Raw genomic sequence first — 23,239 nt, forward strand, 5'->3', positions numbered from 1 at the left:
TTATCCTTTTTGGCATAGCATTACACCTATTATTTACAGGATCCAAAGAAGAGCCTTCTTTGGTTTTGTTTCTTCTCTCTCCTGTTCATTGGTTTCTTCAAGCTGTTTGATAAGTACAAAATTGTATCTCACCAAAATAAATATTTAGACACATTTTCTGGTTTTTGAATGACTGTCACCTATCAGCTCAATTTCTTGCTGTTCATTCCCATTTCTTTCATGATTTAAAATTGGACCATGATTTGTGAAGTACTTCAATATACAACTTGCTTTTTTGCTGTTTGTTTTTTGCTTTGCTTTGTTTCTTTTTTAGCTTGTGCTTGGATTACAAGATTACATAAAATTAGAAAACTGTGTTGGTTAGAAATATCTTTTTAACTTTAGTACTAATAGTTTTAAAGGAATATTAAACTCTGAATGTCACAACACTTTTACATGCACCCCCTCTCCAAAAGATTGTGGTAATCAGTTAAGATGGTTACAAAATTTACTTCTGAACTCATATGGCTTTTTTAAAATTTTAAATGGGTAATATTGGGTTCTAAACAATAGAATTATTTTAAAAATCTGGAGGAATTTGCTAAAAGTTATTTAAATGAGAAAATTATAACTCCATGTTAGCACATCTGCACCCTGACAATCAAATGCATGAGTACATTATAATTTCAATGAATTATGCAAAATGCTAATTAAAAAGTCTAATTTTCTAATCATCTCTCAGGGTCATAACTAGACCTGAATTTGAGTAAGGACAAACAATTCCATGAAGTGCTTTATCATTATGTAATTTTTAAAAAAAAAAGTAATTTGTTTGTTTAGAATTTCACACCTTAAAAGAAGCTTCCTTTAAATTTTAATTAATTTTGTTGTTTTTGAGCTGACAGAAATGATTGATTATCATGTTATAAACAATGGCTTAACATCAGTTTTTAATTTTACAAAATTAATTTTACAAAATTTTAAAATGACATCAAAACATAAGAAATTGAGGCTGGGATCTGTGAATTTTTGGAAGATTGATAATATGTTAGGGCCTTCTAATACCATCTACATTTAACCATCAGTCCGTGATGCATTTCCTATTTTTGCATTTTCCCCATTTACAATTTTTTTTGTTCTTAGAACTTTTGTAATGCCCTACTAGGTAATATTTAATATTCATTACAGACAATTTTTGACCAATCAAAAGGTTTTTCTAAGACACTATGTCTTTCTAAATTATTTTATTAGTTATATATGAAAGACTTGTAGTTTTCTGCTATAGAATTTTTATAAAACTTTTACCTCATGCCACTGTGAAGGGATAGGAATCAAAGCTAATTACCCAGCTAATTACTTGACCATGGCAATTGAACTGATCTCTTTCTTATTCCTAGGCCTGAATTCTATGCACTGAAATATGTACTTCTCAAATGAAATTGCTAAAGTGAAACCTCAGGTTGATATATTTCAACAGATTATTTTAATAGGGAAAAAAAATACAAGAAAAGGAGGATAAGGGGGGGCAACTATGTGGTGCAGTGGATAGAGCACTGGCCCTGGAGTCAGCAGTACCTGAGTTCAAATCCAGCCTCATACACTTAATAATTACTTAGCTGTGTGGCCTTGGGCAAGCTACTTAACCCCATTGCCTTGCAAAAAAAAAAAAGAAAGGATACGATGTTCATAGGAATATATATATATATATATATATACATATATATATATATATATGTATATATATATATATATATATATATATATATATATATAGAGAGAGAGAGAGAGAGAGAGAGAGAGAGAGAGAGGTGGTTCTTTGGCTTTGTAGTCTTTTTTTTTCTTTTTAATGATAAACCCATATAGAAAGCTGTATTGCTTAAACAGTTCATGATGGAAACAGGAAGTTATGAGGTAGGGAAGATACTTTATCCAAGAAGAACATTCAGTTTGAAGGAAATGCTGTCATACAAGGAATCATATCTAAAAAGAAATTGTCAGTAGCTGTCCTTGAGGTAAGTCGGAGACCAGATGATTAACTTTTCTTCAGATCTCCGAGTTTCTCAAATGACTAGAGTATTCTATGTAGTAAAGTCAATGAGGAACATTTTGGATGAATAGGTTAGGAAGACAATTTCAATCTCTGCTGCTGAGACATGCTTTTCGACCCTTGGAAAGCTTAAGGACTTTGTCAATTAGAGATCAATCTACATTAATAGAGGGAATTCCCATAGCATGAGTTAATTCCCAAATCAGTCATAGAGTTCCATCAAATTGATTAAAGTCACATAGTTGACTCATATTGAGTTTGAATACAAATACTTTTTTCAATATGTGATATATCTGTGCCTTTCTTTGTTTTTTACTTGTGAAATCAGTTTTTGCACCCAACTATAAGACTTTACATTAATCTCAGTTATGTATTATTCTTGAGAGATTATGGTTTGTATTTATTTCATTTCAAACATAGCACTTAGCACACTCCTGAGAACCTTGTACACACCTAATAATTCATTGATTGACACTACTGTTACAGTTAACCACTTACCTGAGGGCTATAACAGTGCTAGAAGTATTTACTGTAAAATAAATTCATTTAAATATATCTCTATTTCTGTCAGGTAGCTGGTTGAGCATTTTTTAGGGACATGCTGCATTATACTTATTTCAATATTAGTTATATTTACTTTTTTATTTCTGGAGATAATCATGATTTTTTACACAAGTATGAAACCTTGTTTGTAGTTTAGTGGCATGTAAATAGCCTGTAGTTTACTATCTAATCAGTGCTAGGAAAGCACAAGTGGCAAGAATTCTCTTTATAAAATAGTCAATCATACATTTATGGGTATAATAGGATGACAACAAAGTCCATTCAAAGATCCAGAGATCTTTAGAAAAATTCTTATGCACAAAATGGCAAGGGTTTTTAGGTCAATGGCTGTAATTTGGGAAATGATAGCTTGACAACTCTTAATTCTTTAGTTGTTTTTTTTTTAATTTTTTGCAAGGCAATGGGGTTAAGTGGCTTTCCCAAGGCCACACAGCTAGGTAATTATTAAGTGTCTGAGGCCGGATTTGAACTCAGACACTCCTGACTCCAGGGCTGGTGCTCTATCTACTGCGCTACCTAGCCACCACTGACAGCCCTTAATTCTAAGAGGGTATCAGTCTTCTGTCATATGTTGTCAATTGTTTCTTTAGACCATTTTAAATTTTTATGTTTCTCTTGAGAACTGGCAAGTGAAATGCTACTTTCAAGACTGATTTGGAAATCTCCCTTTCTGATTTTTAAATGTATGTAGTTTTTACATTCCACTCCAGGAAATAGTTAATATTTCAACACAATATATGTGTACATAAGTAAGACCTCTGTGTTTCAAGTATATAATAGAACTGGCAGGCATTTTAATGCCTCTGCTGGTCATTCAGGTTGTAATTTTCTCTAATTAGCTCTCTCAACCAACTGTAACATTTTTACCTGCAACTCAGAGGCACTCAGGAGTATGGGAAAAAACATTCCTGTTGAGTATTTGAAAACATCAGCTAAATCCTGCCAATATGATCATTATAAATGAGCTGTAAACCCATTAGCACTGATAGGAAATGGATTGTGGAAAGGGGAACTTGATCCAACCTTGTTGAACAATAACAATAATCAATGGTCAATAAAACTGGATCTCTTTACTTTGCAACAATAATTTTTTTTAAAGATGATGTTTGGTCATATAAGGGAAAATAACTCCAAACATCAATTTTGATTTAGCTTTAAATATATGTGATATAGCATTTTTAAAGAATTCCCAATCTGATATTTCTAAACTATTTCCTAATCTCACAGGTCTACAATTATTTATAACAACTGAAGAAGGTTTTGGTAGAAAGATTTTCTGTATTGATTATATTTCTATATGAATAAAAATATATTCCTTTCATCTAAATTTATTTAAAGTTTATGAGCTTAATATCATTCTGTGTAACAATGAGAAAAGTTCATTCTTTTTAAAAAAATTCCCTATGAAGTTCTTTACTGATATACCATGTAGTTCTCAGTGGCCAAGAAAACGATTATCAAAGAAAAGAAATAGTTCTAGTGAAAAGCAAGTATTCTATAAAGAATATTATTTTGGATAATTTTTTTCAACTCTCTTCAGAAAAAAAAAATGACCCCCTTCTTTCAAATTTTACTTTGTGCATCTAAGAGAAGAAGTCAGAATAAAGACAAGACTCTCCAGACCTGGGAAATATGCAGAGTTTGTATGTATGAGGAGGAGAAGGAATGAAGACAGAAAATCTAGTCAGTTATAAGGTCACTCACTTTGTGTTATCACTACTGCTGATCTCTAATATTTGGTATGAAACCAGGTCCAGTGTTGGTGCTGCTGGATAAATACCTGGTTACCTTGATTTGATTATGAGTCTGGTGAAAGTGGAATGGTATATAAAATGAAAAAAACAAACATAAAAATGAATGAGAAAATATATATCATTTTTCAAATTTTTTAAAAATGTCATTCTAAGAAGATCACTATTTGAATAAACACCCCTACCCTTACCCAATTCTTTTAATATATATTTGTTAAACACCTATTCTATACAGGGTAATATACCCATACCTTGAAAATTATCACTTTTTTATTATGAATTTAATATTTATTTATTTATTTTTGAATTTTACAATTTTCCTCAATCTCATTTCCCTCCCCCCAACCTCCACAGAAGATAGTTGGTAAGTCTTTTCATTGCTTCCATGCTATACATTAATCTAAGTTTAAATGTATTGAGAGAGAAATCATATCCTTATAAAAAAAAAAAGAAAATATAAGAGCAACATTACATAATACGATAACTTTTGTTTTAAAATTAAAGTTTTTTGGTCTTTATTTAAACTCCACAATTCTTTCTTTAGATACAGGGTATTCTCCATCACAGATTCCCTAAAATTGTCCCTGATTGCCCTCATTCACTGATGAAATGAACAATTCAACTAAAGTTGGTCATCATGTTGCTGTTAGGGTGTACAATATTCTTCTGGCTCTGCTCATTTTGCACAGCAAAAGTATCAGTTCATGCAAATCCCAACAGGCTTCTCTGAATTCCCATTCGTCTTGGTTTCTAATAGAACAATAGTGTTCCATAGCATATGTATACTACAATTTGTTCAGTCATTTCCCAATTGACGGACATTCACTCAATTTCCAATTCTTTGCCACCACAAACAGGGCTCCTAGGAATAATTTTTGTTCAGGTGATGTTTTTACTCTTTTTTATGATCTCTTCAGGGTATGGACACAGTAGTGGTATTGCTGATCACAGGGTATGCACATTTTTATTGCACTTTGGGCATAATTCCAAATTGCTCTCCAGAAATGTTGGATGAGTTCACAGCTCCACCAGCAATGCGTTAGTATCCTAGTTTTCACACATCCCTTCCAACATTGATCATTGTCTTTTCTGGTCATATTGGCCAGGTTGAGAGGTAATACATCAGAGATGCTTTAACTTGCATTTCTCTAATAAGTAATGTTTTAGAGCAATTTTTCATATGATTATCAATTGCTTTGATTTCCTCATCAGTTACCTTTGCATATCCTTTGACCATTTGTCAAATGGGGAATGGCTTGCTTTTATTTATCAATTTGACTCAATTCTCAATATACTTTAGAGATGAGTCTTTTGTCAGAAATATTAGTTGTAAAAATTGTTTCCCAATTTACCATTTCCCAGTTTCTTTTGTTCTTGGTTACAGTGGCTTTATTTTTGTAAAAGTTTTTTAATTTAATGTAATAAAAATTATCTAGTTTGATTATAATGATGTTCTCCATCTCTTCCTTGGTCATAAACTGCTTCCCTTTCCACAGGTAAATGATTTCTGGATTTCTTAGTTTGTTTATTATATTATCTTTTATGTCTAAATCCTGTACCCATTTTGATCTTCTCTTGGTATAGGGTGTGAGATGCTGATCTATTCCAAGTTACTGCCATATTAACTTGCAATTTTCTCAATAGATTTTACTGAAGAGAGACTTTTTAACACAGAGGTAGGACTCTTTGGGTTTATGAAACAGCAGATTAATGTAATCATTTCCAGCTGTTGCTCCTAATCTATTCCACTTATCCAATATTCTATTTCTTAGCCAATACCAGACAGTTTTAATGATTGATGCTTTATAATATAATTTTAGATCTGGCAGGGCTGGTCCACCTTCTTTTTCATTTTTTCATTAAATCTGTAGAAATTCTTGACTTTTTATTTCTCCATATGAATTTAATTACAATTTTTTCTAACTCATTAAAGTAATTTTCTTGAATTTTGATCAGTAGGGCACTAAATAAGTGGTTTAATTTAGGTAGAATTTCATTTTTTTATTTTATTAGCTTGGCAGTTGGTATTTGCCAAGTTTTTTAAATTTGATTTTATTTGTTAGAGAAATGTTTTGTAGTTGTTTACATAGAGTTTCTGAATCTGCCTTGTCAGGTAGACTCCTAAGTATTTTATATTGTCTGATGTTACTTTGAATAAGATTTCTCTTTCTAGCTCCTGCTGCTGTATTTTGCTAGTAATATATAGAAATGCTGAGGATTTATTTTATATCCTACAACAATGTTAAAGTTGCTAATTGTTTCTAGTAGTTTTTGAGATGACTTTTTAGGATTCTCTAGTTATGGCATCATATCATTTGCAAAGGGTGAGTGTTTTGTCTCTTGCTTCGCAATTCTAATTCCTTCAATTTCTTTTTCTTCTCTTATTGATGAAGTTAACATTTATAACAACATATTGAATAGTAGTGGTGATAATGGACATCTTTTTTTCTATCCTGATCTTATTGGGAATGCCTATATCTTATCCTCTTGCATATAAACCTTGTTAATGGTGCCAGATAGATACTGCTTATCATTTTAAGGAACAGTCCATTTATTCCTATGCTTTCTAGTGTTTTAGTAGAAATGGGTGTTGCATTTTGTCAAAGGCATTTTCAGCATCTATTGATGTAATCATATGATTTCTGAAAGGTTTGTTATTGATATAGGTAATTAAATTAAGTTTCCCATATATTAAACCAATCCTGTATTCTAGGATAAATTCTACTTGGTCATAATGTATAATCCTAGTGATAACTTCCTTAATTGTTTTCTAAGATTTTATTTAAGATATTTGCATCAATATTCATTAGGGAAATTGGTCTATAATTTTCTTTCTCTGTTTTGATTCTTCCTGGATTATGTATCAGCAACATATTGTTGTCATGGGAAGAGTTAGGCAGAGTTCTGTCCTCCTCTATTTTTCCAGAGTTTATATAGAATTGGAACCAATTGTTCCTTAACAGTTTGATAGAATTCTCTTGTAAATCTTTATGGCCCCAGAGAGTTTTTCTTAGGGAGTTCAATAATTGCTTGTTGTACTTCTTTTCCTGAGATAGGGTTATTTAAGTATTTAATTTCCTCTTTTTTTAAACTGGGCAAATTATATTTTTGTAAATATTCATTCATTTCACTTAGATTATCAAATTTATTAGCATAAAGTTAGTAAAAATAATTCACCTTGTTACTGTAATTTCCTCTACACTGGTGTGAGTTCATCTTTTTCATTTATGACACTGGTAATCTGGTTTCTACTTTCTTTTTTAAATCAAGTTAACCAGATATTTATTAATTTTATTTTTTTTTATAAAAGCGACTCTTGGTTTTACTTATTAGTTCAATAATTTTCTTGCTTTTGATTTTATTAATTTCACCTTTAATTTTTTAAACTTCTTATTTGATATTTAAGTAGGGGTTTTTAATATGTATTTTTTCTAATTTTTTTTCAGTTGCATGTTTAGTTCATTGATTTTCTCTTTCTCCAATTTATTCATTTAAGCATTTGAAGATGTAATATATCCCCTGACAACTGCCTTGGCTGTATCTCATAAGTTTTGGTATGTTGTTTCATTATTGTCATTATCAATGTTTAAATCATTAATGCTTCCTATAATTTGTTGTTTGGTCCACTCATTCTTAAAAATGAGGTTATTTGGTTTCCGATTAGTTTTAGTTCTATCTCTCCATGGCACCTTAATGCATGTGATTTTTATTGCATTATGATCTGAGAAGGATGTATCCACTATTTCTGCCTTTCTACAATTGATTATTGGATTTTATGCCCTAGCACATGGTCAATTTTTGTATAAGTGCCATGTACTACAGGAAAAAAAATGTATTTCGTTCTATACAAATTCAGTTTTCTGCAAAGGTCTATCATGTCTAGGTTTTCAAACATTCTATTTACTTTCATAACTTCCTTCTTTTTTATTTTATAATCAGGTTTATCTAAATCTGAGAGCAGGAGGTTGAGGTCTCCTACTAGTAGAGTTTTGCTGTCTATGTCTTTCTGTAACTCATTCAACTTCTCCTCTAAGAATTTGGATGCTGTACCACATGATGCATACATATTTAGTATTGAAATTCCTTCATTGTCTGTGATACCTTTTAGGAGGATATGTTTTCCTTCCTTATCTCTTTTAATGAGATCTTTTTTTTTTTCATTTTTTTTATTTCACAAAGAAAGATTTTATTTATTTTGAGTTTTACATTTTTTGCCCCATTCTTTCCCCCCCCCCAGAAGGCATTCTGTTAGTGTTTACATTGGTTCATTGTTATGCATTGATCTCAGGTGAATGTGATGATAGAGAAATAATATCCTTTAGGAAGGAAAATATAGTATGAGATAGAATAATTACATGATACTATAATGCTTTTTTCCCCCAATTTGTCAGTAATAATCTTTGGTCTTTGTTCAAAATCCATATTTCTTTCTGTGGTTACAGATGGTATTTTCCATTGCAGATTGCTCAGAATTGTGCCTGGTTGTTGCACTGAAGGGATGAGCAAGTCCATTAGGGTTGACCATCACCCCCATTTTGTTGTTAGGGTGTACAATGTTTTTCTGGTTCTGCTTATAATGAGATCTATTTTTGCAGCTGCTTTGTCTGAGATAAGGATTGCTACCAATGCTTTTTGCACTTCAGCTGAAGCAAAATATATTTTGCTCCAACCGTTTACCTATATTCTATTTGATTCTCTGCTTCAAATGAGTTTCTTAAAATCAGCATATTATAGGATTCTGGTTTTTTAATCCAATCTGCTATTTACTTACATTTTATGGGAAAGTTCATCCCATTCACATTGAAAGTTATAATTACTAATTCTTATTTCTCTCCAAGATATCATCCATCTGTTCATATGTTTCCCTTTTTTCACTTTATCCATATTCCCCAGCATTTTGTTTCTGAATATCACCCCCTTGTATCCAACCTCCCTTACCTTTCTTTCCCTTTGTCATTTCTTCCTTCAGTCAGTTCCTCTTTTCCTCCCCTCTCCCCATTTCCCCTTTGAATACTTGAAAGGTGTTAATTTTCTCAACTTACATGAAAGTGTGTATGCTAACTTTGTCATAATCTGATGGGAGTAAGATTCAGGTGTTTCTCACTTCCTCTTTTCTTCCCCTCTTTTGCAACATGTCCTTTGTACCTTTTTATTTAAGGTCTTTTACCTCATTCAATCTCTTTCATCTTCCTGTCTCTACTGTCTCCCATCTTTAAGGAGATAATTTTTTAAATCATTTTAAATCATTTACCAGCATCACAGATAAGTCATGAGAGTCCATTATTTCTGGCTAAGTATATTCTCTCTAATAGAGTTATAATTCTAAAGGCTTATGAAAATTTTTCTCCCAGTTGGGGATATAGGCAGTTTCATCATATTGCATAGCACTTTTTTTTTTATCATTTTTAAAAATCTTTTTGTGTTACTCTTGAGTCTCTTTCTATTTAGTTCTGGTCTTTTGATGAGGAAAAATTGGAAGTCTCCTATTTCATTAAATGTCTAACTTTTCCCCATAAGAGAAGGCTAAATTTTGATAGATAGTGGATTCTTGGATGCACTCCAGCTTCCCTTGACCTTCACAATATCTCATTCCAGGCCCTTCGATACCTTAATGTTGATTCAGTCAGATCCTGTGTAATCCTTACTGTGGCTCCTTGGTATCTAAATTGTTTCTTTCTGGATGACTGCAGGATTTTCTATTTTATCTGCTAGTTCTGGATATATATTTCTTGGTGTTTTCATTTTAGGATTCCTTTCCATAGGGGATTGAGTAATTGTTTTTCCATCTGGTTCCATGATATCAGGCATGCTTTCCATCACTAAATCCTGTAATATTGAGTCCAAGCCTTTATTTTTCTCTTCAATGTTTTTAGGAAGTAGAATGATTCTTTTTTTTAGGTTTTTGCAAGGAAAATGGGGTAAAGTGGCTTGCCCAAGGCCACACAGATAGGTAATTATTAAGTGTCTGAGACTGGATTTGAACCCAGGTACTCCTGACTCCAGGGCTGGTGCTTTATCCACTACGCCACCTAGCTGCCCCAGGAATGATTCTTAAGTTGTTTCTTTTGGACCTATTCTCCAGGTCAGTGGTTTTACTGATGAGGAATTTTTTCTTTTTTTTTTTATTTTTTGGTTTTGTTTGTTGGGGGCGGGGGGAAGAGGCTTGGTGGTCGCTTAGCGGGGGAAACATAATCCCCTTATAAAGGAATGTTACAGAACTCGGCCCCTCATTGTTTAAGAGTTCATGGGAGGGAGGACAGAAGGGATAAAATAATCCCCTCATAAAGGAATGTTACAGAACTCGGCCCCTCATTGTTTAAGAGTTCATGGGAGGGAGGACAGGGGGGATAAAAGTGTCTGCTGAGAGGTGGGGAGGGAGCGGGAATGTGATCACAGAAGAATAAAGACTCATTACCCACCTCAGGCGCTCTGTCTGGTTCTTCCCCCATCAAAGAGTGGGGGCCGGAGGTACCCCGAAGACTCACCACGCGTTGGACTGGTGAGTAAGAGGACGGACTAGCATTAAGAAGCCGGCGTTGTAAATAAAAACCCGGCATTTGTTTAACAGATTCTTGTTGTCTCTTATGGTCTCTTAGTTTCCACAGTTTCCTTATTTTTAGAGAAGAGTATTCTTCATTTATCTTTTGAAACTCCTTTTCCAATTGGCCAATTCTATTTTCGATGGAGTTTTTCATTTGCCCAATTGTAGTTGTGTGAGAATTATTTTCTTTTTGCATCTGTATAATTCAGGATTTGAGAGAATTATTTTCTTTTTGTATTTTCCAATTGTAATTTCCAAGGATTTGTTTTCTTGTTGTGAGATGCTAATTTTTTTCTAGCAAGGTGTTAATGTTCTATTGAGTTTCATTTTTCCAGTTTTTCTAATTCATTGTTAAATTCCTTCCTGATTTCTTCTGAGAAGTCTTTCTGGGCTGGAGACCAATTCATATTCTCTTCAGATTTTCCAGATCTCTCTGGATTAGGATCTTTGCCTTCACAGTACTTTTCATTGAGGCCCCCTTACTCTGGCCTTTCTTCATTTTCCTAAGATTTTGGGGTGTTTTTTTTTGGTGGGGGGTGGGGCTGGTTCACAGTCCTTTGGTTTTGAAAACCCCAAAGGTTTGCTGACTGGGTCTAGTAATTTCAAGTTGATCAGCCACTAGGGATGCTAGAGTCTTTCTCTGGAGTGTCTGTGACCTTCATTTAGGGCTTTTCCCTAGGCTTTGATACTGTTATCCTTGAAACATATGAAGTGGACACTGGGGTAAGCTACTTAATCTCCCTCTTCAGCTGAGGGAGCTCTGCTACCCACACCTGAGCCTGGGGGGTAGAGGTGTGTGGGCACTACTGTGTTTGTTCTGGGAAGAGGGCTTCACTGAAAGTATGGAGCTCATAGCCGGGAGCCAAGCAGATCAATGTTCAGTTGCACTCTGCAACATTTTGTGCTGAAACTCACCCTTCAGCCCCACAGGGATTCCCCAGACCTCTACTTCTTTTGCCAAGGCCTCTGCAGCTAAGGCCAGTCCTCTGGTTGCATCCTGCTTCCCCTGGCCTGGCTCTCTGCTCTCTTCTCCTGGTTTCCCCATTGTCCCCTGAGACAGATTTTGTTAGTAGATTTTCTTCTGGGTTTTATTGATCAAATTTCTGTTACAAGGTTTCTGCCACCATCTTGGTTGGAAGTTGCATTATCCTTCTTAGCAGTTTTTGACCCCCTTTCTTTATGTGTTCTGAGAGCTCCCAAACCCTCTGGTTATAGAATATCAGGACACTGACCATTTATTAGAACATGATGTCTAGGCTCTTTTTTTAATCATGGTTTTTCAGGTAGTCCAATAATTTCTAGATTATCTCTGTCTTCTGGATGAATTTTCTAGATCAGTTATTTTTCAATAAGATATTTCTCATTTCTTTCTATTTTTTTCATCCTTTTGGTTTTACTAGTCAAAAGTAAAACACTTTTGAGGAAGGATATAATTAAAGTAGAAAGGGAATAAAAGGGGAGAGAAATAGGAGGGGGAAATACAATTAGCAATACTAATAATTATGAAGCAATTTTCACTCAAAAAAGTCATATTTCTTAAACATATATAAAACTGAGTAAAATTTATAAATATAAGAGCCATTCCACAACTGATAAAAGATCAAAAGTTATGAACCATTTTCTAATAATGGAATAATCTAAGTTATCCAAAGCCATATGAAAAAAAAGTTCTAACTCATTATAGATTTTAGAAATGTGAATTCAAAAAATTCTGAGGGATTAACTTATATCTGTCATGTTGACTATTAGAACAGAAGAAGAAAATGATAAATATTGTAGGGGATGAGGGAAAAAATGAGTCATTATTGATTACTGCATTGTTGATGAATTCAATTATTCATTCAATCATTCTTTAGAACAATTTGGAACAATTATCATAGGGTTATAAAACCATGCATACTCTTTCAATTAGCCATACTATGATTATATCTGTTTTCTATTTGCCATATATGCAAGAAAGAAAAAGAAATTATATCATAATAGCTATTTTTGAAATTGAGGAGATGTCCATCAAAAGAGGAATGATTGAATGAATTGTGTTATATTACCAAAATGGACTGCTATTCTGCTAGATGAAAAGATGAGTAGAATGCTCTGAGAAAACTCAGGAGGAATTTACATGTTAATGAGGAGTGAGATGTATTGTATACAAAGTAATTGCAATATTGTAAAATGATTAGCTGTGAATGCCTTATCTATTCATCAATACCATGATCAAAGCAAATCTGAAGAGTATGAAAAAATGTTCTTCATTTCCAGAGAAAGTACTGATGGTATATGAATATAGATTGAAGCATATCTTTCTACTTTATTTTTCTTGGAATTTTATATTCTCTATATTTTTTCACAACATAATTATTATGTAAATGTTTTATATGATACATATGCACATATATATATTTATATATGTAAACACACAATATTGAATTGCTTGCCTTCTCACAAAGGAGTCAGAAAGGGAAGAATAGAGGAAATTTGGAAATAAAATTGTTAAAACTGAATGTTAAAGATTTCTTGGGGGGTAACCAAGATGTTGATATGAAGTTAGAAAGTTTCCAGAGATTTTTCCAAAACAACTTTGGATAAAGCCTAGCAAAAGGCCCGAAAACAACAGAAACTAATAACAGAACCTATAGAAAAATAGAAACAAGTTTTCAAGTTTGGAAGAACTTCAGAATAGATCTCTCTCACATGGGTAAAAGGAAGAGTATAACCCCACCCAGGTGGGAGAGCCTTAGCTCAGCAAGCCACCAGTACAGCAGATCAACTGTATGAATCCCAAATTCAATTCATAGTGCAAGACTTGATCTCTGAAATACTGATGAGGCATTGGTCTACCCTAATACAGGAAACAAAACACAAGTATCTGAGAAGTCAGAGCAGTAATTTATGGATCATACTCCCAGTCCACAGTACAAAACTTGGCAGTCTACTGCCTTTATCCCAGGAGCACAGCTCTTATTGCAATGAACAAATAAGCAAAAAGAATACTAACAATAGAAAGCCACAATTCTGATTGAGATGTTAAAAGGGCAATCTCAGAAGAGAAAAACAGTGCCAAAATCCTACTTGTGCAACCTCAAAGGGATTTATCAATTGGTCTCAAATCCCAAAAGATCTTTTGGTAAAGATTAAAAAGAATTTTAAAAACCAAGGAAGAAAGAAAGAAAAAAGTTGAGGAAAGAAATGTGTCATGCAGGAGAACCATGTTAAATTGCATGAAGAAAACAATACTTCCAAAATAAAATTGATCAACTAGAAAAGAAAAACACTATTTCTTTAAAAATAAAATTTACCAACTGGAAAAGGAAAAAGCAGATCATCTAAAAGTAAAATTATCCAATTGGAAAAAAGAAATACAGAAGCTAAGTGAAGAAAATAAATATCTAAAAATTATAATTATAGAAATGGAAACTATTGTCTCTATGAGACAAAAAGCTTCCATAAAACAAAACAAAAAGACTGAAAAAGCAGAAGAAAATATAAACTGCCTCTTAAGAAAATGAATGACCTAGAAAATAGTTTCAGGAGAAATAATTTTTGAATTATTGGTCTAGTGAAAACCATGATCAGAACATAGCCTAGACAATAACTTTCAGGTAATTATCATGGAAAACTAAAATTCAAGACCATAAAGATATAATAGTCCTTGAAAGACTCTATTGCTTACCCCCCAGAAAGAGATTTGAAAATAAAAACTCCAAAGAATATTTTATCTAAATTTCAGAATTCTCAGCTTAAGGAGATAATACTACAAGTAGTTAACAAGAAGTAATTATGTGCCAGGAGCCATAGTCAGTATTACACAGAATGAATTAACTTCAATATTGAAGAATTGGATGACCTGGAATATAATATATATATATATATATATATATATATATATATATATATATATATATGGACAAAGGGACTTAGATTACAAGCAAGAATCAGCTACTCTGTAAAATTAAGCATATTCTTTCAGTGAAATGATGCATTTTCAAAATAAATAGAGGACCTTCAGAGCTACCTGATAAAAAGACCAGAACTGAAAGAAAATGAAATATTTAAGGCATTAAAAAAAGATTTATACTCAGAAAAGAAGTCAAAGGCACAGTGGATCTCTTTCAGTAGAGGAAAAAAGGGAAAATGTGATAACTGTGCAAATCTTATTCACAATAGAATTGGCTCAGAGGGAATAACATAATATTCCCAAATAGGTTTAGAAAATTATCCTGCACTAAGGGAAATAGGAGGAGAAAGGGGAAAGGAGAGAGTGTGAAAAGCATCAAAATGGAAATTTTTGTTTTGCGGTTTTTCAAAAGTAAAACTTTGGTAAGGAGTGATAAGGAGAAAGAAGAGAGAAAAGTACAACTTATAAAGATAGGATGGGGAATATATGGAGTCAGTAATTTTAACCTTGAATGTGAATAGTATGAACTCTCCCATAAAATGGGAGTAGTAGCAAAATAGTTTAGAAACCAGAATACTATAATATGTTGTGTATAAGAAACACATCTGAGGCAGATAGAACACACAGGTAAAGCTGAAAGGTTGGAGAATATTATATTACACTAAAATGAAGTTAAAAGAAGGAGTAACAATTCTGATCTCTGACAAAGCAAAGCCAAAACTAATTGAAATTAAATGGGAAAAGGAAGGAAACTGCATCCTTATAAAAGTAATATAGATAAGGAAGTAATATGAATATTAACCATACACCCAAATTCTTAGTGGACAAGCTCAATAAGTTACAGGAAGACATAGACAGAAATATTTTTAGTTTGGAACTTCAACATTCTTCTCTCAAATTTAGATAAATCTAACCACAAAATAAGATAGGAAGTGAATAGAATTTCAGAAAACTATATATGATAGGCTCCTGGAGAAAACTGAATTATGATAGAAAGGAATATACATCCTCTGCAGGTAGATGCCACCTACACAAAAATTGATTGTGTATTTTTTTTTTAGGATTTTGCAAGGAAATTGGGTTAAATTGCTTGCCCAAGGCCACACAGCTAGGTAATTATTAAGTGTCTGAGGCTGGATTTGAACTCAAGTAATCCTGACTCCAGGGCTGGTGCTCTATCCACTGTGCCACCTAGCCACCCCTAGAAATTGACCATGTATTAGTGCATCAAAGCCTTGTAATGAAATGCAGAAAAGCAAAAAAAATTTAAATGTATCCTTTTCAGATAATGATGCAATTGCATATAACAAAATGCTATGGAAGTATAAAAGGAAAATTAATTAGAAATTAAATAATATAAAAATGAGTGGATCAAACAATAAATCATAAAAATATTCCACAATTGGGGATGGAACCAATATGGTGGAGAGAAACCAGGAACTTCCATAAGCTCTCCAGGAATTCCCTAAGAAACAAAACAAATTGAGACTCTAAATCAATGTTCAATGATAGAACTCACAAAAGATATATGTTCCAGAAAGGGCTATCTCAGAGGGAATGAGAGTGTCATAAGCAGTAGGCAGTAGAAGCCTGTGCAGGGATCTGAAACCAGTGTGGCAGGTGGCAGAGGAGATGCAGACAGAGGTTCTCTATCACAGCAGAGATCTTCAAATGGAGGCTCCAGGAGTCCCTGCTTAGCAGGACAATCGTATAGCAGGACAGTTGGGAGGGCTCCAACATAGGCATCCCAGGCCAGTGAGCAAGTCCCTATCTTTCTCAGTCTGGAAAGCCCCGGACCACTCAGCAGATTATTGGCATTCTCAATGTGGAAAGTCTCAGCTGAGTGATCAAGCCACTAGTGTTCTCAACACTGAAAGTCTATGAGGAACCACATCCTCCAACACAAGAAGATTAGGACAACAAAATGAATAAAAAAAAAAGTCACCGAAAATCCAGGGTAACTGAAAGTTAGTTTGGAGATAAGGAGAGGCAAAACATCATCCAAAAGAGAAGAGCATTTGACATGCAGGAAAGGAATATGAATTTATCTCCAGTCCCAAAAGGTTTCTTTGAGGAACTCAAAGAAGATTTTAAAAGCCAAGTAGGAAAATTTGGAAAAGAATTTTAGAATAGAATTTTGGTGTCTTTCAGGTACAAGCACAAGAAATTGAACAAAGAAAATAAATTCTTTAAAATACAATTGGGCAAATGGAAGCAAATAAAAGCTCTTGTAAAAACAATTAAAATTGGCTATATGAAAAAGGAGATGTAAAAGCTAACTGAAGAAATTAATTCCTTGAATATTACGCTTTAGCAAGAGGAATTTAATGACACTGAGATATCAAGAATCAGTTAAATAAAATAAAAATGGAAAAAATTGAATAAAATATCACATAAGAAAAACATTTGATTTATAAATAGATCCAGAGAGCTAATTTAACAAGTACTGAACAGGCACATCTAGGTGGTATAGTGGACAAAGTTCCAGTCTTGGAATCAGGAGGACCTGAATACCTCAGACACATGATAGTTTCTTTTCTTATTTTTTAAAATTTAAATTTATTCATTTATTTTCATCCATATGCACACGTATATTTTTTAGTTACAAAATTTCCTTCCATGCTCCCTTCCCACCCCCTCCCCTAGGTGGCGAATAGTCAGTTTAGCATTATACACACATATTTTATAAACATGTTTACAGATTAGTTATATTCAGTATGAAGAATGAGGATTAAAGGAAGAAGATGTATAAGAGATAATTTTCATGAAGTGTTCCTCAGATACTGAAGGGCTGCTTTTTTGCATGTGTGTTTTGTTTTATTTTATTTTTCTTCTTCTGGATGGGGATAATATACTTCATGTCCGATTAGCTGCCTCAGCTATCTAACTGCTGAGAGGAGCTGCTTGCATCAAGGTTGTTCATCAACCAATGTTGCTGTTGATGTGTATATTGTTCTCTTCATTCTACTCCCTTTGCTCAGTTACCAGATCCCATAAGTCATTCCATGCTTCTACTTGATCCTTTCTTTTATTAGGATTTTTTTTTGCAAGGCAATGGAGTTAAGTGGTTTGCCTAAGGCCACACAGCTAGGTAATTATTAAGTGTCTGAGGCTGGATTTGAACTCTGGTACTCCTGACTTCAGGGCCAGTGCTCTATCCACTGCACCACCTAGCTGCCCCATACTAGATACTTTCTAACCTAGTGACCTTGGTCAAGTCACTTAACCTCACTGCCTTGTAAAAACCATATATATATATATAATATATATATATATTATATATATATATATATATTATATATATATATATATATTATATATATACATCCTTGCACTAGAAGTAAAATAGTCATTGGAATACTTGAATGATTACTTACCGAAGTAGATCCCAAAATGAAAATGCCAAGGAATATTGTAACCAAATTTCAGATCAGATAAAGAAGAATATACTTCAGGGAGCCAGAAGGAAGCTATTCAGATACTGAGGAGAAATAGTCAGGTTTAAACAGGAATCGACAACATCAAAATTAAAGAATTTGAGGGCCTGGAAAATGATATTCTGGAGGATAGAATAGCTTGGATTATACCAAATCTAGTTCTTTTACAAAATAAAAACTGACCAAATGAAAATGGAGATACAAGAGCTAACCGAAGAATAAAATTTCTTAAATATTACACTAGAGCAATGAGTTAAATAAAATTTAAAACAAAGGAAAAAATTGAATAAACAAAACAATTGACCAAGAATTCAGCAAAATTGAGAATACTCTTCCAGAGAAAAAGATGGATATTTAATGAAATAAGTGACTTTCAAATTTTCTTTATGAAATAAAAATAAATGAGCAGAAAATTCATTCTCCAAATATCAGACTTGAGATACATTAAAAAGGTAAAATAAGGGAAAAGAAAAAGAATGTTATGCAATAATATTAAAATGATTCTATTGCTACATGTAAGGGTGACACTCATAAATCTTGAGAACCATATGTCTATTAGAGTAAAGATGTTAAGACAGAAAGTATGGGTATAAGTTGATTTTGATGGGGTTGTTTTAAAATAAAATTAAAACATTAAAAATGCATTTTACTGGTATGAGAGAAAGGGGGAGACAAAAAGAGGTAAAATACAACATGTAAAGAAAAGGCATAAAAGACATATTACAATAGAAGGAAAGAAGGGACTGAAAGGGAAATTTGCCTGAATCTTGTTTTCAATGGATTTGGCATAAGGAGGAGAAAATATATACATTCAGTTGGATTTGTAAATTTTTTTTACCCTACAAGGAATTAGGAGGAGATGGGGGAAAGAAAGTTGGGGAAAAGTAAAAGAGTGAATAAGAAAAGAAAAGGAAAGGCTGATAGGAAAAAGGGCAGTTTAGAGGTAAATGTATAACATGGAACCAATGTAGAAACTAACAGAATGCCTTCTGTGGGGGGTGGGGGAGGTAAGAAAGAATGGGGCAAAAATTGCAAAACTCAAAATAAATTAAAAAACTGAGGGGATACAAAGACAGAAATAAAAAAAGAAAGAAGGGCAGTGTGAGGAAGGCAGAGTTCAGAAACAAAACAGTGGTGAGGAGGGATAGATTGAAAAGAGAAAGAAAATTATAATGGGAGAGGTTGAAAAGAGCTAAGGGAGACTGATGATATTGTGAGAAATCAAAAAAACAATCAAATAAAAGCAAAAGTTTGAAAAGTTTTAAGAAAACGTGTAATATCTTATTGGAAAAACAATTGAACAGGAAAAAAAATCCAGAAGAGATAATTTAAAAATTATTGGGCTACCTGAAATTCATGACTAGGAAAATTCTAGACTTCAATTTTAAAGAACTTCTCCAGGAAAATCGCCCTGATATTCTAGGAACATAGAGTAAAATAGAAATTGAGGGACCCCACTAAATACATCCTGAAAAAGATTCCCCCCTCCCCAAATAAAAACTCCCAGAAATATGACAGTGAAATTTCAGAACTCCCAAATTGAAGAGAAAATATCACAAGCAGAAAGAAACAATTCAAATATCATGGAACATTTATACATGATTTTTCAGCATCTACATTAAGGGCTTGTAGGGATTGGAATATGATACTCTGGAAGGCAAAAAAGCTTGGATAACAAATGAGAATAAACTACCCAACAAAACTAAACCTCCTTTTTCAGGGGGAAAAATGGACATTAAATAAAATAGGAGAATTTCAAACTTTCCTGTTGAATTGACCATAGATGATCAGACTTGAAGATTAAACTTCTTCAAGTGCAGGACACAGGTGAAGCATGGAAAGAGTAGAAGGGAAGGGCAAATTAGGAGTATTTAATGATGTTGAACTGCTTGTAATCCTGCATGGGAAGATGATACTGATAACTAATATGAATATGAATCTTCTCATTTATTAAAGCAGTTAGAAGGAACATATAAATATAAATATAAATATATATATATATATATATATATATATACACATATATATATATATGGCACAGGAGGGAACTGAATGCGAAGGTATAATATGTTATAAAGATGGAGTCAATGGATGAAAAAAAGGTTGGATTGGGGGAGGGAAAAGAGAAGTAGAATGAGCAAAGATATTTCATGTAAAAGAGTCAAGTAAAACTTTTGCAATGGAATGTAAGAGGGGAAGGTGAGGTGAAATGAGTGAGCTTCATTCTCTTCAGATGTGGCTCAGATAGGAAATAACATACACACTCAATAGGATATAGAAATCTATCCTACCCATGAAGAAAAAGGAGAGGAATGGAATGGGAGAAAGAGGTTGGAGAAGGGGAGGGGAAAGTAGGTGAGAGAAGAGAGTGAAGATCATAGGAGTAGGTACTCAGTTATGACAAACATTTTTTTTTTGCAGGGCAGTGGAGTTCAGTGACTTGCCTAGGGTTACATGACTGGTGGTTGTTGAGTAGCTAAGGCTGGATTTGGACTCAGCTCCTCTGGCCTCCAAGGCCAGGGCTGTATCCACTGTGTCACCTGACTGCCACACAACACACTTTTGAGAAACAGAGAGAGAATAGAATAAATGGGTGTGGGTAGAAAAAGATGGAGGGAAATACAGTTATCAATAACAACTGCAGAAAAAATATTGAAGCAACCTCTCTGATGGACTTATGATAAAAATACACTCCATCCCCAAAGGCATAGGTTTCTGAACACAGACTAAAGAAAAATTTTTTTCTTTTTCTCTCACTTTATTTTTATAAGGCTTCTATGTCTTTGTGGAAGGAGGGGAAAATTGAACTGGCTTTGTAGCAGGACTGTTGTAATCATTTGAAAATAAATAAATAAATAATAAATGCCTGGTATTTATAGAATAATGGACCAGTGTATTAAGATAGGTACCAAAGAAACATTAGTAAATGACAGCCCATAGACATTAGCTTCTGGGATTAGAATTAACTATTTGGCAAAAATTGTTGGGAAAATTGGAAAAAATTATGACAATAACTGGAAACAGACAAGAATTGCATACCCATATCAAAATAAGTTCAAAATGAATACAGGTTTTAGACATAAAGAGTGAAACTATAGACTAAGAGATTGAAAAATACTCTGTCAGATCAATGGAAATGGCCAAACAAGAAATAAAGGTCTGATTTCTAAACATATATGTATGTATGTATATATATATATATATATATATATATATATATATATATATATATATATATATATATTTACAGAATTCAATTAATTTATAAGATCACAAATTATCCCCCAATTGAATTGATAAATGATCAAAGGATATGCAAAGGCATTTTTCAAATGAATAAATCTACATGCAATCATATGAAAAAAATGTTCCAAATAATTACTGATTAGAGAAATGCTAATTAAAACAACTGAGATACCACCTCAAATCTGTGAATTTGGCTAAAGTTACAAAAAGGGAAAATGATCAGTGTTGGAGAGGTTGTAGGAAGATTGGGACATCAATGTATTTTAATGCAACTGTGGAGTTGTGAAGTAATCCAATCCTTCTAGAGATCACTATGAAACTTTGCTCCAAGAACGATAAAGCTTATTATACCCTTTGATCCAGAAATACTAATACTAGGCCTATATCCAGAAGGAATCAAAAATTTGGAAAACTCTCGTGTTTCAAAATATCCATAGCAGCTCTTTTAGTAATGGGAATGAACTAGAAAATTAAGGGAAGCCCATTACCTGAGAAATGGCTGAACATGTTATGGTATATGAATGTTATGTAGTACTATTATTCTATAGGAAACCCAAAATGGTCAGATTGTTGAGAAGCATGGGAAGAATGATAGAAACTGATGCTGAGTGAAGGAAGCATAAACAAGATAACACTAAACATTTTACAACAACATTGTGAGCTGATCAGCTTTGATGGATGCAGCTCCTCTCAGCAGTTCAGAGAGCTAGGACAACCTTGGGAAATTCATTATGGACAATGCTATCTTCAATCAGACAAAGGAAAAAAAAAAGAAAATAAACAAAAAAAAATCCCTACAGAATCTGTGTGAATACCACTTTCACTTTTTTTTCAGGTTTCTTTGCAAGGCGGTGGGGTTAAGTGACTTGCCCAAGGCCACATGGCTAGGTAATTATTAAATGTCTGAGACCAGATTTGAACTAAGTTACTCCTGACTCTAGGGCCAGTGCTCTATCCACTGTGTCACCAAGCTGCCCCACCATGTTCACTTTTTTAAAAATTTCCCTCATATTTTTCCTTACTATCTCATCATTTTCTTTCTTTCTTTTTCCCTTAGTCCTAATTCATAATGCAGAAAATGATTAATCTTTAAACACATTAAATATGAATGTATTTGTACAATGTTCACCAGGATGTTTGTCTTTGAGGTATGGGGGGGGCATGATAAGGGAGAGTGGAAGGAAATTATGTAACTTTTATATATGCATAAACAAGTGGATGAATGTTGAAAACCTTTCATAACATGTAAGTGGAAAAATAAAATAAATCATCACCTCAAAAAAAAAGAAAAGAAAAGCAATTTATTCTGCTTTTCAATTCAAAGCCATACTCATTTTCTACCTTTCCAAATGTTTAAATATTGGCAATAAATATTCTTCACTCATCTAAAAGAAAAATAGAGAAGGAGATGAAAGAATTGGACATGCAACTAAAAAATTCTATTAAAGAACAAATTAAAAATATCTATTTAAATAAAAAATTAGAAATTCTGAAAATCAAATAAATAGAAGTAAAATTGAAAGTAAGAAAATGATAGAACTAATAACTAAGAGGTGGTTTTATGAAAAAAAAGCAACAAAACAGATCATGGTTGGATTAGAAAAAAGAAGAAGAAAATTAAATTATCCATATCAAAAGCGAAAAGATTGAAATCAGTAGCAATGAGAAGAAATTTAAAGTATTAATTTGGAACTCATTTGCCCCACTGAATTTCAATAAATCTGATTATCTAATGAATGAATATTTACAAAATTGTAAATTTCCAAGATTAGCAGTAGA

This window comes from Macrotis lagotis, chromosome 3 (assembly GCF_037893015.1).
Source record: "Macrotis lagotis isolate mMagLag1 chromosome 3, bilby.v1.9.chrom.fasta, whole genome shotgun sequence".
Taxonomy (NCBI): domain Eukaryota; kingdom Metazoa; phylum Chordata; class Mammalia; order Peramelemorphia; family Peramelidae; genus Macrotis; species Macrotis lagotis.